Source organism: Pogona vitticeps, chromosome 9, assembly GCF_051106095.1.
Source record: "Pogona vitticeps strain Pit_001003342236 chromosome 9, PviZW2.1, whole genome shotgun sequence".
In the NCBI taxonomy this organism is placed as follows: domain Eukaryota; kingdom Metazoa; phylum Chordata; class Lepidosauria; order Squamata; family Agamidae; genus Pogona; species Pogona vitticeps.
The window spans coordinates 20810635-20817094 of NC_135791.1; positions in this window are offsets into that span (position 1 = coordinate 20810635).

Here is a 6460-nt window from a genome sequence, read left to right on the forward strand (position 1 = left end):
AGGGCACGAAAACTGGGACGGCACCGTTCAGGGCGGGAAGGATTCGGCCTGAGGTCAACGGAGGATCCAGGAGGCAAGGGAGGGTCAGTGCCCCAGATAAATTTGGGGGAGTTCCTTTTTTAGAAGACACCATTCAATGGTTCAGGCGTCTGGCTGCAGAGGTTGGGAGTTCAATCCCAACCCCAACCCTCTGCCTCCTTCACAGGACTTGATGATCTATAGGGTCCCTTCCAGGGATGGGAATGCTGACAAGTCAGACTTAAGTCGCACCAGCTACAAGGCACAGACACGACTCAGATTATTATTTTTTTCAATGATTTGGACTCAATTCGGAACCCACCCATGTCTTCCCTTTTTTTTCTGGGGGGAAAATCTTGCTTTTAATAGGACTCAGGCTTAAGGCTTGGAACTTGGGACCTGGTACCAAAGATTCACACTTGAACCCAGGACTTGAACCCGAGACCTGGTACCAAAGACTCAGATTTGGGACTTGGAGCCAAAGACTTGCCAACATCCCTGGTCCTTTCCAGTCCCGCAGTTCTAAGATTATAACATTGCATGTCTTAATGTCTATGTAGAGAGGCAAAATTAGATATTATGGCAATCCTTTCTACCAAATTGAAACGCATCGCCCTTGAGCAGGAGAGACTGTGGCCAGGTGGGCTTCTTCTTCTGAGCCTGTCATTTCAAGGTCTTTAAATCAGACTTGGACTGGGGAAGCCCTTCAAAGGTAGGGCACCTTAAAACAGAGGACTGTGCCTCCAAAAGAGGATGCTTGCCCACCCTAAGTACACAGCCTACAGTATCGTTGAAGCGAAGTCCAAAACAGAGCTTCCCCAAGGTCCTGGCAAAGGCAGAAATAATTTGAAATTTCGCAGAAGTTGGCCAAGGGGGTCGCTCGCCCCTCTTGTGCCGTGCAAGCATCGCACTATGATAAGAGGCTCACAAACTTTCCGTTTGGCACACTGTGGAAAGAGTGCCTGAGTCATCCCACAGATCTGTGTGGGCGGCGGTGGGCGGCGGGGTTTATCACCACTTCCCAGAATGTATAGACGCATTCCAACTCAGCCAGCAAATGGGGTGTTTTGGACCCAAACGGTGACCAAGGAATAGAAAAAAAACAAATAAAATAGCACATGGTACAGTCCTTCCCAGATGGAGCCACACTGGAACACATGTGAGGGGGTTGCACAGTTCGCGACTTCCCTTGGAAACATTAATAACGACACAAACCATCTTTCAGATTAAAAAAAAGAGAAAGAAACATCTCAGGTTTTAGACTAACCTCCTCCTCAATTTGCTATTTGAGGTGGTTTAGGGTTGAGGACCATCAGGGAAACACCACGTTTTGAATTTTAATATATATATTTTGCTAGAACCAGTGGATCCTAGATCAAATCAAGTCTGAGTTATCTCTGAAGGCAATAAAATATTGAACCTGAGGTTGCCCTACTTTGGGTACATCATCAGAAGGTAGGATTCTCTGGGAAAGATGATAATTCTGGGAAAGGTGGAAGGCAGCAGGAAAGGAGGATGACCAAACACGAGATGGGCTGAATCCCAAAGCAAAGCCACAGGCTTGAGTTTACAAGAGCTGCGCAGGGCAGCTGAAGACTGGGCATTTCATAAGAACATAAGAACATAAAAAGAGCCCTGCTGGACCAGGCCAAGAGCCCATCTAGTCCGGCTTCCTGCATCTCAGAGTGGTCCCACCAGATGCCTCGGGGAGCCCACAAGCCCACTAGAGCAGGGGTCCCCAACCTTGGGCCTCCAGATGTTCTTGGACCTCCCAGAAATCCTGGCCATCAGAGGTGGTGGTGAAGGCTTCTGGGAGTTATAGTCCAAGAACATCTAGAGGCCCAAGGTTGGGGACCACTGCACTAGAGACCTGTCTCCTGATACCCCTCCTCTGTATCTAGCCTTTTGAGGTACCTTCCTTTTAAGCCCGGAAATTATACATCCTCTCATTCTGGAGATCGCTCATTCCTCGTGTTGCCATGAGTTGGAGGCAACTTGATGGCACATAATGACGACAACAACAACGACGACGACGACGACGACAACAACAACAACAACAACAACAACAACAACAACAACAACAACAACAACAGGCAATATTAGCTACAGACTAGATCACTGGTTCTCAACCTTGGCTTACTCAGGAGTTGTGGACTGCAACTCCCAGAAGCCTTCACCACCAACTGTGCTGGCTGGGGTTTCTGAGAGTTGCAGTTCAAAAACATCTGAGTAACAAAGGTTGGGAACCTAGGGACTAGATGACTGGTTTTGGCTTCTACCAAGAATATCCTGATCATCTCCCCCTCCCCTCTTCAGATGTAGCATTGTTCTAGGAAAGCAGATCTCAGAAGAGTGACGCCCTCCATCCATTTTGTACTACAACTCCCATGAGCCCAAGTCATCATGGGTGATGTGTGTGGAGGATGGGGGGTAGTCTAAACTTGGGCCAGGTTTCACAGCACTGCTCTTGGTCTGGCGGTAAATTTAAAGATATGCTTGGAAGCCAGTCCAAGAACACTTTTAAGGATGGGGGCAAGGCTTAGGATGAGTGGCAGCAGAGCCTCATTGAGTGGCCCAGGCAGTTGCCCAAAGACATTGAGACCTAGCAGAGGGGCTGCGTGCCAGCATTTCATGCAAAAGGGGGTTAGAATTCCTGTAATGTTTTCAAGAATGCACCTTGCTGCATAGCTCAGGGCTTTAGGTCTCTCCCTGTAAAACCAGAGATTGCGGGTTCAATTCCCCACTGTGCCTCTCAAGAGAAGAGCCAGCCTGGGTGGCCTTGGGCCAGCTCCACAGTCCCAGGGTTACCCCCCCCCCCAGAAGAAGGGAATCGTGAAGCACTTTTAAGTATTCTCTACTGAAAATACTCTGCATTCTTATTATTTCAAGAGTGCAAAGAGTTTTGCCTACACAATCACAGCAACGGTGGGGGCAGACCCATTGACTCTCCAGATGTTCTTCTACAACAAATCCCATCTTCCTCACCATTTGCTGGGGCTCCTAGGAGTTGGGGTCCAGCCACACCTACAAAGCCACCTCTAACTGCCCCATGCAACAAGTCAGTATTATTTTAAGGGTGGAGTAGAGGAGGATGAGAATCTAAAACAAAGAAGCCAAGGGTTTTCCTAAGAACATCTAATGAGTTCCTCAATGCGATGGCTATTTTTTCCACCTGACTGACCATGAAGCCCAATATCATCTGTCCAATTACTGTGAAAACCCACACCAGTCCTGATGTCTCTCAGTCCTACCTGCGTTCCCCTCCCACCGTTTGTTTGCATCCTTCGGCTAGAGCTTCTTTTCTTGTTTCCACATGGCAACAGCTCCGTATTTTCCAGACACATCATGCATTTATTTCTGACATTTTCCTAATGGATGTATTTCTTGCGTATGCTTTCCCCATTGACTAAAGTGTGTTTATGCTTGTTTATCAGTTGCTGAAACATTTAGATGTTCAGGGTTTGTTTGTTTTTTTAAAATATATATATATATTCATGATTTTATGGTGTATAAATCTACCACAAGACCTGTATATGTATGAATTTCTAGCACAGAGCTACACCTCTAATCCTGACATTAAAGTAGGATGCAGGGCTGCAGTAGAAGGCTTCCCACCACGACTGACAGCATCCATATCAGGGCAGGTCCGTCCACTTGTCATGCAGGGGAAAGGAGCTACTGGTGCTTTGAATGAGAAGGATCTTGGAATTTAATGTATTCTCGAAGGCTTTCACGGCTGGGATCCGATAGCTGTTGTAGATTTTTGGGGTTGTTTGGCTGTGTTCTGAAGGTTTTTCTTCCTAACGTTTCACCAGTCTCTGTAGCCGGCATCTTCAGAGGATAGGTGTTAGAAACACAGTCGACAGAGTTTCTAACTCTTGCCCTCTGAAGATGCTGGCCAAAATGTTAGGAAGAAAACCCTTCAGAACACGGCCAAAGAGTCCGAAAAACCTGCAACAATCATTGATCTTGGAATTGTTGTAGATCGAAAGCTGAATATGAGCCAACAGTGCGATGCAGCGGCAAAAAAGGCAAATGCTATTCATTGGCTGCATTAACAAAATTATAGTCTCCAAATCCCATGAGGTACTGGTTCCCCCTCTATTAGGCACTGGTTTGCCCTCATCTAGAGTACTGTGTCCAGTCCTGGACACCACACTTTTAGAAGGATGCCAATAACCTGGAACAAGTTCAGAGGAGGGCAAGAAGGTTGATCAGGGGATCGGAAACCAAGCCCTATGAGGAAAGATTGAAAGAACTGGGCATGTTTAGCCTTGAGAAAAGAAGACTGAGGGGAGATGTTATTGCCCCTTTCAAATACTTGAAAGGCTGTCATGCAGAGGAGGGGCAAGATCTGTTCTCAACCATCTCAGAGTGCAGGACATGTAATAATGGGCTTAAACTACAGGAAGCCAGCTTTAGTCTGAATATCAGGGGAAAAAGTCTTAACTATTACAGCAGTACAATGGCCTCAGGAGTTGGTGAGCACTCCAGCTCTGGAGGCATTCTAGAGAAAGTTAGAAAGCTGTTGGACCTACAGTGGTGCCTCGCTAGACAATGATAATCAGTTCCACTGAAATCGCTGTTTAGCGAAATCATTGTCTAGCGAAAAGCATTTCCCCATTGGAATGCACTGAAACCTGTTCGTCATTATCTAGCGAAGATTGGCCATAGGAAAGCCGCTTTGTGAACCACCGATCGACTGTTTAAATCGCTGTCTTGCAAAGCTTAGGTCCCGAAAACACCCGTTTTGCGAGCGCGGAGGGAGCTGTCAAAATCGTTGTCTAGCGGAAATCAGTTTGCGAAGCAGGGACCAAACATTGTCCAGAGAAATTCCCCCAAAGGAATCACTGTTTTGCGAACCGCTATAGCGATCACAAAAAGTCAATGTCTAGCAAAAAAAAACCCTGTCATGTGGGGTAACTGTCTAGCGAGGCACCACTGTACTTTAGTTTTGATTCTTGCACTGAGCAGGGGTTGGACTCAATGGCCTTATAGGCCCCTTCCAACTCCATTCATCTATGATTTCCCTCATACCAGGAAAAACAGTGTCACCAGCCAGCCAGCCAGCCACCACCAAAACACCCTGGACGCCTCCATATGTACTGGTTGGGCATCAATGCTATTCTTGCCTCGAGGGCAGCTACAGGGCCACGTGAAGCACTCTGAACCCCATGCCATCAATAACTCGGAAGCTCTAACACCGTTTTAAAATGGCACCGATGCCCCCCATTCAAAACCGCCTCAGAGGCTGCATCATGATTCACATCCTTTCTTCCAGTGTAGTTGTTGTGACTCTAGTCTTGAGAAGTATAGAGTGGGTCATGTTTTTGGTGAATTTCTTTTAAAAAAGAAAAGGTTATTTTCCATTCGTAATCTGAGGCAAGTGGCGACCGCATTCCTGGTTCTCACCCGGGAATCTTTTCCCTCACCTGCTGCTTGGCCTTCGTAACTAAAAAAAAAAGTCCAAAGCTGCTCCTGGACAGATCTGTGAGCATTTAAAAAGGCAGGAACCGAGCTCTGAACATCCCTTTTTAAAAGGAATCCATTACATTGCTCATTACTTCTCAGTAGCAAGCTGGAAATATTTCTTAAAAATAGAACTTGGAACCCTTTATTTAAAAAGACAAAAGACAGAAGGTCCGGGCTTGCTGCCGCCTAGAACCGAGAAAAACATGGCATGAAATGGGGAGATTTTGTCTCAAAATGCCTTAAAATCCCATTTAAAGGCATTTTTGAAAGTAACTACTTATTATTTGTCTTACTGCACCTAAAAATAAGGCTGTAACTACCTAGTTGCATGATCTTTAAACCAAGTAACTGCATTGTTTGCCACTAATTGCTTCTTGATGGACGGACAGAATTATATGGACTGGTAGCCCCAAAATTGAAGAAAGCAGATGTGGCACCAAAATTTTCGGGTGAGGAGCCTCCCTTGCTCAGACCACGAAGGCTGGGGGATGAAAGAAGTGCATTTTCGACAAGTTAAGCAGATGCCCCACCACCAGAAGAAGATTGAACCACAACCCATAACTTCAGTTCTTGGTTGGATTTTAATCAAAATGTATTTAAATACTGTATAACAGTGGTCCCCAACCTTGGGCCTCCAGATGTTCTTGGCCTTCAACTCCCAGAAATCCTGGCCATTAGAGGTGGTGGTGAAGGCTTCTGGGAGTTGCAGTCCAAGAACATCTGGAAGCCCAAGGTTGGGGACCGCTGCTGTATAAGAAAGAAAGGCATATAGAGACAGATGTGTTCTGCTCCCTGTCCTGGCCTTTGGCGCCACCTACTGGATAAAGCCAGGAACATCTCCTAACCCAGGCATTCCAGTTTACAGCAGATTTTCATCTTCTCAAAATGGAGACGGCAACTTTTCTTGTCTTCCTGCTCCCAGTGCTCTTTGGAGCAACTCCAGGTGAAACCTAATACCACGGAGGCTCCT